The sequence below is a fragment of the Erythrolamprus reginae genome, chromosome Z (assembly GCF_031021105.1).
Source record: "Erythrolamprus reginae isolate rEryReg1 chromosome Z, rEryReg1.hap1, whole genome shotgun sequence".
Taxonomy (NCBI): Eukaryota; Metazoa; Chordata; class Lepidosauria; order Squamata; family Dipsadidae; genus Erythrolamprus; species Erythrolamprus reginae.
In genome coordinates, this window is record NC_091963.1 from 43,339,136 (window position 1) to 43,356,186 (window position 17,051).

Sequence of the window (17,051 nt, forward strand, 5' to 3'; positions counted from 1 at the left end):
ATCAACAGGTTTATATCCTTCACATTTTCATTATATTTTGATTTATTTATTGCCAAGTTCCCTTCCATTTCATGAGAAATGTCAGAGTAGAAATAGTACAAAAACTTTCCATTAGGCACCTGAGTCATCTCTTATTTCATGCTATTAATTTAGTATTTAGTTGTTAAATTGTTGTGACCAAAGCATTTATTAAACTAGAATAATTAACTGTAGTGTTTTGTTAATGAAAAATTTGGAGGTTTTTTTTAAAAGAAAGTATTAATTCTCGCCAAAAAAATGTATTTTTTAAAAAAATCCTTTATATGGCCCCTCAACTTAAATAAAACTCTGGGAATCTCTAAAGCAATATATAAAATAAAAATATACAGCTCAATAAAATAAAGGGAACACTTAAACAAAGGAATATAATTCCAAGTAAATCAAACTTCTGTGAAATCAAACTATCCACTTAGGAAGCAACACTGATTAACAATCAGTTTCCTTTTGTTGTCAGCTCATTCAACTTTGTACAGAACAAAGTATTCAATGAGAATATTTCATTCATTTAGATCTAGGATGTGTTATTTGAGTGTTCCCTTTATTTTTTTTAGCAGTGTAATAAAAACAAATAGATCTGGCACAACACAACTGAACTTTCTGATGCATTCAACAACATGTCCATGCCAATCTCACCCTATCCCACACTTTGAAGTAAATCCTTCTAGTCCTGAGACATATCCCACAACCCAAGAATCACCTTTGGTAAGATAGATGGCTGTATAAATTTGATAAATAAATAGTTGAGAACATGTCAGATTTCATGGCAAGGGTTGATCCATAGGGCAGGGACTTCAATGTTTGACCTAGCGGAATTTTTCTGTTGCGACAATGGGTAGAGATAGTTTCACAACAGCAACTCACCAAAAGGAAAAAAGTGAGATTATTATTCCTAGCATCCCAGAAAACTTTCTATCTTTGGCTTCTCCTACATCAGCAAAAAAAAAGTACAGTGATACCTCGTCTTACAAACGCCTCATCATACAAACTTTTCGAGATACAAACCCGGGTTTAAGATTTTTTTGCCTCTTCTTACAAACTATTTTCACCTTACAAACCCACTGCCGCCGCTGGGATGCCCCGCCTCTGGACTTCTGTTGCCAGCGAAACACCCGTTTTTGTGCTGCTGGGATTCCCCTGAGGCTCCCCTCCATGGGAAACCCCACCTTCGGACTTCCATGTTTTTGTGATGCTGCAGGGGAATCCCAGCAGGGAATCCCAGCAGTGCAAAAATGGGTGCTTTGCTGGCAATGGTAGTCCGGAGGTGGGGTTTCCCAGTGAGGGGAACCTCAGTGAAATCGCAGCATCACAAAAGCACAGAGGTCCGGAAGTGGGGTTTCAAGGACTTCGGTGTTTTTGCGATGCTGAGATTTCACTGATGCTCCCTTCGCTGGGAAACCCAACCTCCGGACTTCCGTTGCCAGTGAAGCTCTCGTTTTTGTGATGCTGGGATGCCCCTGCAGGGATTCCCCTGCAGCATGGCAAAAACACAGAAATCCGGAGGTAGGGTTTCCCATGGAGGGGAGCCTCAGGGGAATCCCAGCAGCTGAAAAACGGGTGCTTCAGCTGGGTGAATTTTGGGCTTGCACGCATTAATCGCTTTTCCATTGATTCCTATGGGAAACATTGTTTCGTCTTACAAACTTTTCACCTTAAGAACTCGTCCAGGAACCAATTAAGTTCGTAAGACAAGGTATCACTGTATTTTAATTAGAAAAACATTTCAGAAACTAAAGTCAAGGCAGACAAAAATGATTTGGCAGAACATTATATTGATATCAGATGACGGTGTATCAACCTAATGGTTGTAACTCTCACCTTCATATATGGCCTGGAACAGTGAAAGGCCACCAAAATTTTTACTACCACACTGTGGATGTGGCTTGTGCAGGACACCTGTATTTTCTTTCAGCATCTTTCAGTGCAATTTTGGTGCTCTGGGGTGGAGTTCCATTTTTGCTACCCTACAGCATCCCCCCCAAAAAATCCGGGCAGTAGCCTGGGGTAAATATTCACAAAGTAGCAAACCTCAGTTGACTGCAAGGCTAACTTTTGTGAGCCATATCAGAATGACAGTATCTATAATAGACAGAAGCCTTTGGTAGGAACTAGAACATTTATTGTAATCAAGCATGCCAGAGGAGGCAGGTACAGGCTTAACAAATAACATAGTAAACCAGCCTTTTATACTCCAGGCTGGCTGAGGCAGAAACCAATCCACAACAAGTAACTTTCCCACTTTACATTCCCCGGACAACATCTGATACGATGGCTTTTATCAGAAGCCTATGGTGAGATTACTTTCTGCTTCTTCATAATATACTTCAAAGGTCAGGAGTAAAGAATGAATGGTTCAGTAACCATCTGCATCTGTAAACTCAGGCTGAAGATCAGTGATAGCATTTTTTTATCCCTACAGTAACCTCAATGTTGGCAACAGTATGCATTTTAAAATATGTGTACAATGCTATGCCTAGCAAGCATTCTATAGTATCGGTCTTGATAGCATCACTTTTAAATTTAATAATTTCTTATATAAACTAACCAATAGTTAAATAATTTTGTTTTATCGACTGCTAGGAAACAATCACTTTTTTTATTTAAAACTCCCCTTGTATTATGTGATCCTAATTTAGGGAAAGCAAGTTCATTGTTGCTTCTTGGCAGCTCAACAACTTTTCACAAGAAATTTGCGCATCTGACACTTGGAAAAAACACTTGGAATGACTAGCATTGAGTTAAGAACAGTCATGCCTATTACATTGGTGTGGGGTGGGTTTTGGGTGGGGTTTTTTTGTATATTCTAAAAAGGGTTGGACAGTTTTAAAGATTGTTTCTGGAATTATTTTTGTATTATTTATTTATTTATTTATTCATTCATTCATTCATTCATTCATTCATTCGGTTTCTAGGCCACCCTTCTCCCGAGACTCATTTATTGCACAATGTTATGAGCATGTGGCTGTATATAAATAAATAGTATTAATTTAGGGAAAGTCAGGTTTAAATTGTGTTGTATCTCATGATTCTTGACAAATCTATGTTTTCTTTTATGTACACTGATAGCATAGGCACCAAGACAAATTCCTTGTGTGTCCAATCACACTTGGCCAATAAAGAATCCAGTCCAATCCAATCCAATAAATGTATTGTACAGATGTCATATTTTCAGTTTTCTCTTGTGGCTTGTACAGATATTTTAAAATGTAAAACATTTTCTAACTGCCTTGTGTAATAATAATAACAGAGTTGGAGAGGACCTTGGAGGTCTTCTATCTATTTATTATATATGTATGTATGTATGTATGTATGTATGTATGTATGTATGTATGTATGTATGTGTTTCATTTATTTATTTATTTTGACTTCTATGCCATCCAGTCCCGAAGGACTCAGCTAATGTGCTGCTCAGACACTATACTTTTCCGCCCACACCGAAAAAGAATTAGAGGGAACATTGGTATCAGGGCAATAGTTAGGTCACCAGGCAATTAGTTATTTTGGATCCAGCAACAATAATCACACCAGCAAATAAGGGGATTTTTAAGCTTTATGATCAGCTCATCAAACAAGAAGTAAAAAACATACAAGCAAAATGAGGCCCAAATCTCTTGTAAGCTGCCAGAAGCTTCTTAATAAGGGCAGCCAATTTCCACAGTTCCCATGCCAAGTTCTTTGCAGAAGCTCCACAACTCTTTAATCAAAACCTGCAGCTATGACTTCATGGCTCTGCAATGGTTGGGAGACTGTAAGACCTGACCTTGACTGGCTAGCAAATGCGATGGGAATTGAAGATTTGAGACATTCACAGCTTTGAAGCTTTGTGAAGATAAACCCACCTTCCTTTGTTCAGCAAGCAAGAGTGGAAAAGCTCAGAATTAGCTCTAAGCATATTTGTTGTTTTTGTGAGTTGCGCAGTCATGTCAAACCCATCACGACCCTATGAACAATGTTCCTCCAGGCCTATCATCCTCTGGAGTCCATTTAAGCTCACGCCGACTTCTTCAATGACTCCTTCCAGTCACCTCATTCTTTGCTGTCCCTTTCTCTCTTTCTTTCTTTTTTTTAAAAATAATTTTATTTGACTTACAAACATTTAGACATCAAACAATACAACATTAAACATTTACACTTGATATATTTACAAAATTAATTTTTTAACAATTCCATTTACTATACCTTTTTCTTGATTTCCACCCAGTTGTAAATTTTTCCCCACACTTTGTAATAGTCCTTATTTTGTTGGTTTTGAATCTCATATGTTAATTTGCTAAATTTGGCGCAGTCTAATATTTTTTTTATTACCGTTTCTTTGTTTGGAATCTTATCTTGTTTCCAGACTTGTGCATATGCTAATCTTGCAGCAGTAAGTAAATGATTTATTAAGTAGTAATTTTCTTTGCTATGTTTGCCTCTAATTATGCCTAGTAAATACATTTCCGGTTTTATTTCAATTTTATAGCCCAGTATTTCTTCCATCCATGTCCTAATTTGAATCCAATTTTTTTTTTGCTTCGTTACATTGCCACCATATGTGGTAGTATGTTCCCACTTCTTTTTTACACTTCCAACATTTGTTACTAATATTTACATTCATTTTGGCTAGGCGTGCTGGCGCATAATGCCATCGGAAGAACATTTTATAAAGATTTTCTTTATATGGTGTTGACAAAGTCATCTTATAGTTAACTGACCATAGTTTTTCCCAGTCTTCTAGCTGAATTGCATACCCAAAGTTAGTCATCCAAGATATCATATTAGGTTTAACAATTTCTTCGGTATTTTCATAATTTAATAGATAAGTATACATTTTGGTTATAAATTTTTTGTCAGATCCTGTCAATATTTTGTCTATTTCATTTTGTTTATTACATATTCCGAACTTTACCAAGTCCCTTTTATATCTACTTTGAATTTGGTAATATGGAAACCAATCTATTACTATTTCTTTCTTTTTTTGCCCTCAATAGTTTCCAGCATTAGGCTCTTCTCCAGTGAGTCCTTCCTTGTCATTAAGCAGCCCAAGTATTTGACTTTCATCTTAAGAATGTGGCCTAAAGAGCAGTCAAAGTTGATCTCCGCCAGGACTGACCAGTTTGATCTCCTTGCAGTTCAAGGGACTTGCACAGGTTTTCTCCAACACCATAGTTCAAAGGACTCAATTCTTTGGTGCTCAGTCTTTCTTATGATCCAACTTGGACCATAAGAAAGTTGTCATACATTGCAACTAGGAAAACTATAGCATTGACTATACGCACTTTGTTGGCAGGGTGATGTTTCTGCTTTTTAGTATGCTATCTAGATTTGAATTTATAGATTTTCCTTAATATGAAGAAGAAATCAAAATATGTCACTAACTCCTCCAAATGGTCTTTATTTATTTATTTATTAGATTTGTATGCCACCCCTCTCCGTAGACTCGGGGCGGCTAACAACAATAATAAAAACAGCATATAACAAATCTAATATTTAAATTACTAAAAACCCTTATTGAAAACCAAACATACACACAAACATACCATGCATAAATTGTATAGGGGGAAGGTATATCTCAATTCCCCCATGCCTGATGACAGAGGTGGGTTTTAAGGAGCATACGAAAGGCAAGGAGGGTGGGGGCAATTCTGATCTCTGGGGGGAGTTGGTTCCAGAGGGCCGGGGTCGCCACAGAGAAGGCTTTTTCCCTGGGCCTCGCCAAATGACATTGTTTAGTTGACGGGACCCCGAGAAGGCCCACTCTGTGGGACCTAACTGGTTGCTGGGTTTCGTGCGGCAGAAGGCGGTCCCGGAGATATTCTGCTCCAATGCCATGAAGGGCTTTATAGGTCATAACCAACACTTTGAATTGTGACCGGAAACTGATACAGACTGCGGAGTGTTCGTGTAACATGGGCATATTTAGGGAAGCCCATGATTGCTCTCGCAGCTGCATTCTGCACGATCTGAAGTTTCCAAACTCTCTTCAAAGGTAGCCCCATGTAGAGAGCATTACAGTAGTCGAGCCTCAAGGTGATGAGGGCATGAGTGACTGTGAGCAGCGACTCCCGATCCAAATAGGGCCACAACTGGTGCACCAGGCGAACCTTGGCAAATGCCCCCCTCGCCACAGCTGAAAGATGTTTCTCTAATGTGAGCTGTGGATCGAGGAGGACGCCCAAGTTGCGGACCCTCTCTGAGGGGCTCAGTGATTTCCCCCCCAGGGTGATGGACGAACAGATGGAATTGTCCTTGGGAGGCAAAACCCACAGCCACTCCGTCTTATCAGGGTTGAGTTTGAGTCTGTTGACATCCATCCAGACCTCAACAGCCTCCAGACACCGGCACATCGCACCCACTGCTTCGTTGACTGGACATGGGGTGGAGATGTACAACTGGGTATCATCTGCATACTGATGATACTTCACCCCATGCCCTGCACCACCTATCCTATATCTCCTATACCTTTCTTCTGTTCCTATATCTCTTCTTCTATTCTTTCTTAGATATATTTTACTATGAGTATATCCTCTATTACCTTCATTATGTATTTTACTATGTGTATACCCACTAAAACCCTCATTGTGTATTGAACAAAATCAATCAATTATATATATATATATATATATATATATATATATATATATATATATATATATATATATATATATATATATATAAATAAACCCATTTCACTTATTGAAGACTACATAATATGCTCTTCCTAGGAAATCACATCATTAAAGCAGTCAAGTGAAGATTTTGCTCTCAAACACTAGATGGTGCTGGTGTCTGCAACACAGTTGGAAGGTGTTCAGGCAAGAAAAATGGCATTGGAAAATCTCTTACTTAGACAAAGGGAACTCTCAGAGAAAGCTTGTGAGAGAGAGGAGAGTAGTTTCACTGCTGTCTTACTGTGGAAATTTTATATGGGGAACTAATGCCATCATGCCCCATTGTGTTGAATTGCTGCTTCTTTCCAACCTGTTGGAAATCTATGTGAGAGTTACTTTGTGTGAAAACGCCCAGGATGCAAATTTTTGTTATGGTCAGTCTTTTCATCTGCTCTTTAAAGCTCAAAATGTAGGATGCTAAGTTTTCAAAAGGCACTCAAAATTCCAAAATTCCAGTCTCTATTTCTTCTTTCTTAATAATAATAATTAATAATAATTTATTAGATTTGTATGCCGCCCTTTCCGAGGACTCGTAGCGGCTCACAACAAAACAATACATAGTATACAAATCCAATGATTAAAAAAACAGTTTAAAACCCTTATATAAAAAATAATCATACAGCCAGTGATGTGCTACCAAAATTTTTACTGTGGGCATGGCTTATGCATTTTGTTTCAACATCTTTCAGTGCAAATTGAGTGCTCTGGGGTGGAGCTCCAAGTTTTGCTACTGGAACTGTGTTCCTGACCGTTCCTATAGGAGCTCATCACTGCATACAGCCCAAACAAACCATACATAAATCATAATAGCTAAGGGTGTATTAATTTTCCCATGACTGGTGACATAGGTGGGTTTTCAAAAGTTTACGAAAGGCAAGGAGGATGGGGGCAATCTCCGGGGGGGAGTTGATTCCAGAGGGCCGGGGCCGCCACAGAGAAGGGTCTTCCCCTGGGTCCCACCAGATGGCATTATTTGGTCAATGGGACCTGGAGAAGGCCAACTGTGGAACCTAATCGGTCGCTGGGATTCATTCAGCAGAAGGCAGTCCCGGAGGTTTTCTAGTCCGATGACATAGAGGCCTTTATAGGTCATAAACAACACTTTGAATTGAGACTGGAAACTGATCTGCAGCCAGTGCAGGCCACGGAATGTTGACGAGACACAGGCATATCTGGGAAAGCCTATGATTGCTCTCGCGGCCGCATTCTGCACGATTTGAAGTTTCCAAACACTCTTCAAAGATAGCCCCATGTAGAGAGCGTTGCAGTAGTCAAACCTCGAGGTGATGAGGGCATGAGTGACTGTGAGCAGAGACTCCCTGTCTAGATAGGGCCACAACCGGTGCACCAGGCGAACCTGGGCAAATGCCCTCTTCACCACACCTGTAAGATGGTGCTCTAATGTTAGCTGTGGAGGAGCCTCAGGTTGTGGACCCTCTCCAAGGAGGTCAATAATTCCCCCCCCCCAGGGTAATGGACAGACAGATGGAATTGTCCTTGGGAGGCAAAACCCATTAGAAAATAAAAGACATACAAGACCACTGATAATCTCCCTCTATCTGGAGCTCCACACAAAATCTCATCCCATGGGGTCAAAATGATCACAAGAATGGTGAGGAAAAATCTCAGAACCACACTGAGGAACCTAGCGAATGATCTGCAGAGAGCTGGTACAAAAGCTACCATCAGTAACACACTATGCTGCCAGGGACTCAGATCCTGCAGTGCCAGATGTGTCCCCCTGCTTAAGCCAATATATGTCTGGACCTGTCTGAAGTTTGCTAGAGTGCATTTGGATGATGCAGAAGAGTATTGGGAGAATGTCATATGGTCAGATGAAACCAAAGTAGAACTGTTTGGTAGAAACACAACTTGTGTTTGGAGGAGAAAGAATGCTGAGTTACATCAAAACAACACCATATGTACTGTGAAGCATGGGGGTGGCAACATCATGCTTTGGGGCTGTTTCTCTGCAAAGGGAGCAGGACGACTGATCCGTGTACATGAAATAATGAATGGGGCCATGTATTGTGAGGTTTTGACTGCAAATCTCCTTCCATAAGTAAGGACACTGAAGATGAAACGTGGCTGGGTCTTTCAGCATGACAATGATCCCAAGCACACCGCCAGGGCAACAAAGGAGTGGCTTTGTAAGAAGCATGTCAAGGTCCTGGAGTGGCCTAGCCAGTCTCCAGATCTCAACCCTATAGAAAACCTTTGGAGGGAATTGAAAGTCCATGTTGCCCAGCGACACCCCCAAAACATCACTGCTCTAGAGGAGATCTGCATGGAGGAATAGGCCAACATACCAGCAACAGTGTGTGGCAACCCTGTGAAGATTTACATAAAACGTTTGACCACTGTCATTGCCAACAAAGAATATATTTGTTATATATTCTTTGTTGGCAATGACAGTGGTCAAACGTTTTAATGAGATTAACTTTTGTTATTGACCAAATACTTATTTATCACCATAATTTGCAAATAAATTCGTTAAAAATCAGACAATGAGATTTTCTGGATGTGTTTTCTCATGTTGTCTCTCGTGGTTGAGGACTACTCATGATGTCAATTACAGGCCCCTCTCATCTTTTTAAGTGGGAGAACTTGCAGAACTGTTGTCTGACTACTTTCACCCCTCCCCACTGTATATTGCTCAAAAAAATAAAGGGAACACTCAAATAACACATCCTAGATCTGAATGACTGAAATATTCTCATTGAATACTTTGTTCTGTACAAAGTTGAATGTGCACAACAGCATGTGAAATTGATTGTTAATCAATGTTGCTTCCTAAGTGGACAGTTTGATTTCACAGAAGTTTGATTTACTTGGAGTTATATTGTGTTGTTTAAGTGTTCCCTTTATTTATTTTTAGCAGTGTACTTATGATCATTGTAACATCCCCATGGTCACAGGATCAAAATTTAGATGATTGGCAACTCATTTTTATCATTCTTGCAATGTCTTAGGCTTAGGAGATAATCTTTTGTGAGTTTCTGACAAGCAAAGTCAATGGGGAACCCAATTTACTTAACACTTAACTTAATAATCACAGTGATTCACTTACCAACTGTGCAAGGAAGGTCATAAAATGGAGCAAAATTCAGTTAACAATTGTCGTGTTTAGTGACAAATTTGGACTCAGTTGTGGTCATAAGTCAAGGACTACCTACAAAATAGGACGCCCACAAGCTTTCCTTTTATTTTCTTTTTTGATGTCAAAGAATGCTGGAAAAGAGTGTGAAATGAGGAAGGGCATTGTCTTTGAATGGGTGGAAATGGAATAAGTTTGATGGAGCGGTGGGAGGAATTGGCAATGATGGAGTGGATGAGGCCAAGGCCTACAAAATAAAACACTTTTTAAAAAAGCCCAATGCACTTCCTCTCTCACTAGAGGCACATGGGGGCTGCTCCATTTTATAATAGGTTCCCTGTCTTCTTCCTCCCAGTCTAGTGACCTAGAATCGAGCTATCATTGGAAAAAATTCAGAATCCACATCCTGCATAGTTTTCCCACTTCATTAAAAAGTAACGTAATTTAGATTAGACTACATGGCCTTGAAGAATGAATAGTCGCTTCCCTTGTTAATCTCCTTGTTTAAATCATCCTTGTTAAGATCTCTTTTCTATTTGAAACTGCTGGCACTCCTACACACACACTGATGCAGGGCTTTCGGGAAATGCATTTAGCTCATCAAAATTACAAGATAAAAAAATGAAAACCAAACCCAAAACGGAAGTCAGAATCCAGTTCAGCCTTTATATTTAAATGTTTATTTTAAAATTCTTGCATATTGTCTAATTCACCTTGGCTATAAGAAACATTCAGTTTAACTTAACTAAATCAGTGCCCAGGATCTGTATCAAATTCTTGAAAGCTAACAAGTCGGCCAAAATGGCCGAAAATATTTTCATGTTTGGGTATGAAATTGTTGGTAATCATTTCAGCAGCAGTGACAGTGAGAGCTATAAACAGGCCAGCTTAAATCTACAAGTAGTTCAAGCACCTGGCAGTCTTCAACAAAAATAGCTCCTATAATTGTAGCCAAGCAACAATTTAAAATCTTCCATGTGCTTTAGTATAATTTGTGGTAGAAAATTCCCCTTTTCTTGATATAGAATATAACCTGTTAGCACAAATGATGTATCAAAAAAAATGAGACCCATTGAAACACATTTAAATATTTTCACACTGTCCCTGTATTTTCCCTGTATTCCTATTTGTACTAATTGGAGGCTACTAAGGCAGCTAAAGTGGAGGAAAAGCGTTGATTTTTGAAATGATGGTAAGAGTGTTTTACTTGGCAAATGTGGGTGATCTGAAATGGCAGAATTAAGTTGCATCACTCATTAAAGTGAAAGTTCAAATGCTAAGTAGGGTCCAATCTATTCAATAATTTGATGGAGCCACAGAAAATTACAGCATTATAAATTTAATAAAGAAGTTGAACAAACATTCTAGAAAATAAAAGCAAATCATTGCCCCCAAAAATAACATGGATAAACCTACTGGCATTATAGTTAAGTTATACTTAAAGGAAACTGCATGTACTGTACAAACATCAGAAACTTGTCTGATCTTAAAGATCCAGTTGTGGACGATTTTAATTTATGTACATTATAGCATGTCTGGGTTAAGGAAAAAAGATTTTGATTTTTATCTTAAGATATTTCCCCTTTGCAATGTGAACAGGGCTGGATTAATTCCCATTTTTTTCCCTTTTACGTGGCCACCTATACCATTTGTCCCAGACTTTAATACGTATAGTAAACCTTTATTCATCAACCTTTAAGACCCATCAAATGACCGTGGCACTTTGATCCTTGGGTTGTTGTACTACAGTTCTGGAATTGAAAAGTTTAGGATATACAGCGGTACCTCGTGATACGAACCCCCCATGATACAAACATTTCGAGATATGAACCCAGGGTACGGAATTTTTTTGCCTCTTCTTACAAACTTTTTTCGACTTACGAACCCACCGCAGATCACAAAATGGCGCTCCATTGGGCGGCGCCGCCTGGCTGTCACCTTTTGAAACAGCCGGGGGGCTTCTCGGCATTCTCCCAAACTTGAACCCAAACCCGAACTTTTGCCGAACTTTCCGGGTTTGGGAGGCCGCTGAGAAGCGCTGCTGCCCATCTGTCACCTGTAAAACAGCCGGGAGGCTTCTCAGTGTTCTCCCAAATGCCGAACCCGGAAGTTCAGCAAAAATTCAGGTTCAGGTTCCAGAGGCCGCCGAGAAGCGCCCGGCTGTTTCAGAAGGTTACAGCCAGGCGGTGCCGCCCGGTGGAGCGCCATTTTTGCGGTCAGCAGCAGCATTTTCGGCCGATCTGGAGGCTGAAACGGAGGTGGGGAATCCCAATAGGAACTTCCATGGGGGGTGCTTTGACATCACGAAAATGTCCTTCCTGGAGGCCATGTTTCAGCCGACCAGGAAGGACATGTTTCAGAAGGTGACAGGCAGGCGGCGGCACTTCTTGGCGGCCTCCCGAACCCGAAAAGTTCGGCAAAAGTTTGGGTTCAGGTTCGGGTTCGGGAGAATGCCGAGAAGCCCCGCGACTGTTTGAAAAGGTGACAGCCGGGCGGCAGCACCCAGCGGAGCGCCATTTTGCGATTTTCTCCCTTGCACACATTAATCGCTTTTACATTGTTTCCTATGGGAAACATTGTTTCGTGTTATGAACTTTTCACCTTACAAACCTCCTTCCGGAACCAATTTGGTTCGTAAGATGAGGTATTACTGTATAGAGAAGGCTCTTCCCCTGAGTCACGCCAGATGACATTGTTTAGTCGACAGGACCCGGAGAAGGCCAATTCTGTGGGACCTAACTGGTCACTGGGATACGTGCGGCAGAAGGCGGTCCCGGAGATATTCTGGTCTGATGCCATGAAGGGCTTTATAGATCATAATCAACACTTTGAATTGTGACCGGAAACTGATCGGCAACCAATGCAGACTGTGGAGTGTTGGTGAAACATGGGCATACCTAGGGAAGCCCATGATTGCTCTCGCAGCTGCATTCTGCACGATCTGAAGTTTCAGAATATTCTTCAAAGGTAGCCCCATGTAGAGAGCATTACAGTAGTTCAACCTGTACTTTGTTATTCTGTTTCGCGGTTAAGAAATATAGAGTTAATTTTTTTAGGAGAACATGAAAAACACTGATATGGAAAACCACAAATTGAATATTATATTACTTATTTATAAAACATAATAAGGAAAGAAAGCGCAAGGTATCTCTCTAAACCCTTTTTCTTCTCTTTGTTCTTTTTCATTTTTTTCTGTTTCCTTTGTTTTGTTCTTTTTATCTCATGTTTAAAGGTTTGTATTCCTTTTTTGTACTGTGTATTCTTTAATAAAAATTTAAAAAGAAAAAAGAAACTTGTCTGATCAAATGATTTTCCTCTCATGTCAACGCAAAAAAAATTACCTGGACTATAATAAATGACCAGAAATATTGAAGATGCCTTACTAGTCTCTGCAGCCACATCCTGGTAATTCTAAAGCATCAAGCAGAAATCTTTCACAGTCCCTTTAATTATAAATATTTGGAAATTTGAAGTTTCTATTATTTACTCGCCAAAGAAATTAAATTCCCTGGTCAGTTATTTTGTTCATTAACAGAAATCAGGTTAGACTACAGCGTACACTTTCCTGCATATTTGTCAAGTGAGTAAAGAATTATTTCATTGCTTGTATGATTAGGTGCCAATTACTTTAATGTAAGTCCTGTGAGTGTTCTTGACAAATAACTTGAAATGAGGATGGTTTTATAAGTCTATAATTGGGTAATGTGCTATGAATCTGTATTCTTAACAGTGGAAGACTTTCTCTGTAGGATCTGCACACTCTTGTCATAATTGTTATACTGCAGACTTTAATCTTTTGCATCAGGGGTGTCATATTGGTGGCCTGCAGGCCAGATGTGTCATGCACAGGCCATATCTCTCCAGCTCTGCAAGTGGGAAAAATGTAGCAAATCGTCATGTGATGGCAATATAACGCGGTGAGTTTGACACCCATATTTTAGATTATCATTACTTCATCCATAATGTCTGAATCTAGGTAGGGTAAAATTGAAGACCAGTGGGTTGTTCAAGGTCACATAGGGACATCATGATTATTTAAATTTGATGTAAGATAGCTCAAGCACACATTGTGAAACATCTGTTTATGGTAGCCATTAAGTAAAGACTCACAGAGACATAATTGTGAAACATCTGTTTAGGGTAGCCATTAAGTAAAGACTCACAGAATCATAATTGGTTAATATCATTTGTATTTTGAAAAGCATATCAAAAAAAGTTTTCAGTGTAACGTTTTACTTTTACAAGTTTTATTTTTGTATTGCTTTTTATTCTAACATACAAATTATTGCTTGCTAGATCTCATAAATATGCTAATCAATGATATAAACAGAAATCAAAACAATTGAACGCGTAAAGGGCTCCATTGTCATCTGTAGTCTTGTTAAATCAGAGTATTTTACCGATAATGTTAAAGTACAAGAATGTCCCTGAGAAGTTAGGCAAATAACCTTAGCTTGGACAATATTTCTGTTACCTTTAATGCAGATTGAAAAACAATGGTCTGTGGAGACTAAAATGGGAAGAATTAAATCAACCACATCAGGGCTGCAAAAATGCAAGCAATTGCTAGTAGCAGCCAGCAGTTTTATCTTATAGTGCCATCACAATTATCCATACCTGTGCAGAAGAGATGTAAGTAGCCTTTTGTTTTTTTATCTCAAGAGTGCTTTTGTTCCTAACAATGTAAAACAAACATAATAAATAGGCTATGCAAATAAATAGTAATTGCTACAAAGGTTAGTATTTACAGCTTGTTTGCTTTTTTTACAGTCATCCAAATGTTCATTTATAGTGCTCAATACACTCCAAAAGGTCTTACACTATTCTGCAACAGTGCTTTTTTTGTTTGTACAAATATTTCTAAAGTTAATCTCCCTCCCCCTCTTTTAAAAAAAAATGCTATTTGTGCTACTCTTATGGCGCTTATAGCTTTTACAGCAGTTTGTGGACCAAGTATCACTCCAATTTATATTACAATCCTATGCAAGTTTATTGAAGAACAAGTGGCATTGTTTTCAGTGCAGTTTACTCTAAAACATAAGAAACAACTGTATAATTTTTATTCTAATCTTCTGAAGCCAGCAAGACTTGGAGTGTACACAAAAGACTCAATGCAGGGACTGTTTCTTTGTTATGTCAACAGTATATCTTAACGATTTGAAGGCTGACTCAGTCATTGTCTTAAAGTTGGCCTCCTTTCAGGAGAAAGTTGCATGAAAGTATCAGGAGTAGGATAAGATGGAGATTATACATTACATATCTGGCTTCTGTTCCAGAATCCCCAAATTGTGTTCTATTTTTCCACCGAACATAACCTGGAGAGAAAATTGCTTATTTTTACAATTTACAGTCAGAATGCACTTCCACAGAAGTGCAATTGTCTAGTTATCTAGCTCTAAAGTAACAAATGAAATTACTGGACTTAAAAAAAACTGCTTAGCAGGTAATAAGTTATTGCCCTAAATCAATATGTTAGTTTTCCTTTGTTTTAATTTAGCTTAAATTACCAAAAGTCCAGTTGACTGCTATATCATATTGCATAGGTAAAATAAAACCCAAGTTATAACCATAGTTTACTTTTAGGAAATATTTGGCTCATAATTCTGAATGGTCCCTTTGGCTAACTAATGACCAAGAGGCCACTGAAATGAAGAACTCATGTTAATGCTGCTTACAACATCTGTCCCTAGATAGTCCAGGTCATGAGATTTTAAAATTGTCCAGGTTTTGCTTTACTTCACTAAACATTAAGCTTGCTCATTAAAAATAGTGAACAGGTTTCAGAATGGTACAAAACAGAAAAGCCAGATTTGAATTCCTATTAATCTTTTGTAGTCTTAAGAGTACAATTATATGAAGCTGTTAATCGATCTGTAAAGGCAAGACAATATCTAGAAATAAGAACCAGCCACCTCATGTTATACATCATTAGTTCTTTAATCTAGTAACCCTTCCCTGCAAAACTCACCTTTTCCAGTTAATTTATTCTGGAACTACAAATGTAGAATTTTAAAAATAAGTTTAACAGACTCAACCATTTAACAGAGGCTCATCCTAATACACGGATTAAACAAAAGCTCTAATTCTTTCTTCCAAATATACCCTTTAGTAGTGTTATGAAACAAGACAAATTGCAATGCCTTTTTTCAAAATGTTCAACTATTCTTAAAGGTGTGGTTTGTTTCTGCACATAGAAAGTTTATTTACAACAAATGCTATTCTTGTATGTGAATAAAAATAAAGCTTACAACATATTTTTACTACAACTTCTACTGCCAAACCAAAGTTACTCTTCATTTAACAAACATACTGTTTCTTCAGCCAAGTTGCTATAAGAAAAACATCCTGAAAATTCCTAAATAATTTGTCTATGCTAATTTGTTCAATTACCTAAGAAAATAATGTAATAATTTCTATCAAATAATTCCTAGAAGACATTGGATAACCAGTATAGTAAGTTCAGAAATTGTTCTCTTTATATTATACCTGTATAGAGTTTTCAATTTTATGAGAAAAGCTAAAACTAATGGAAAAACTCTCCACTTCATTGCAAACAAACAAAAAGCATTCCTTATCACTTAAAACTGCTTTTGTCTGCTAACAATAGTCAATCTTCCATGAAGGATCTTGTGTAGAAAAGGTTTATGAATAAATGTGATCTAAGGCAAAGAAAATAATTCAGATGTTTTCAAAAGGGATGCCTAATTTTTAATACAGCCTCTCCTGTCAATCAGTATGGTCCTGTGATACTATAAAAGTATATTTTGTATAAAGCTGCATATAAATAGGTTTTCACAGTGAAACGTATTCCTGTACACACAATGGAATACATTCTATTTACTGCATTCTTTAGGCAATTTCTTGAGAATACTTAATAGAAGGATATAGAAGACATTCTGAAGACATGAACAAATTGCAGATGTGATTTCAACAATGTAAGCCTAATTTTGATATATCAACATGAAAACTGAGGCACAAGAATTATTACATCAAAGCTTTCACTTTTGGGTCATATGTTCAAATTACATTCAAATACATTTCAACAAATACGTTGTCTCACATATTTGTCACAAAGGTTTTAAACCTTTCTCTTCGGAGAACCTTTTTTTAAAAAAATCATAAACTACCATGATGCATCCAGAATGAATTTGCGAATTAAAAAAGTTATGCAAGTGTCACACAAGTTACTCATGAAATCAGATTTTAGTTTTCTTTGCTGCATTAGACTGTGACTTTGGCAGTATAACTCGTCCTTAGAGCAACATTAA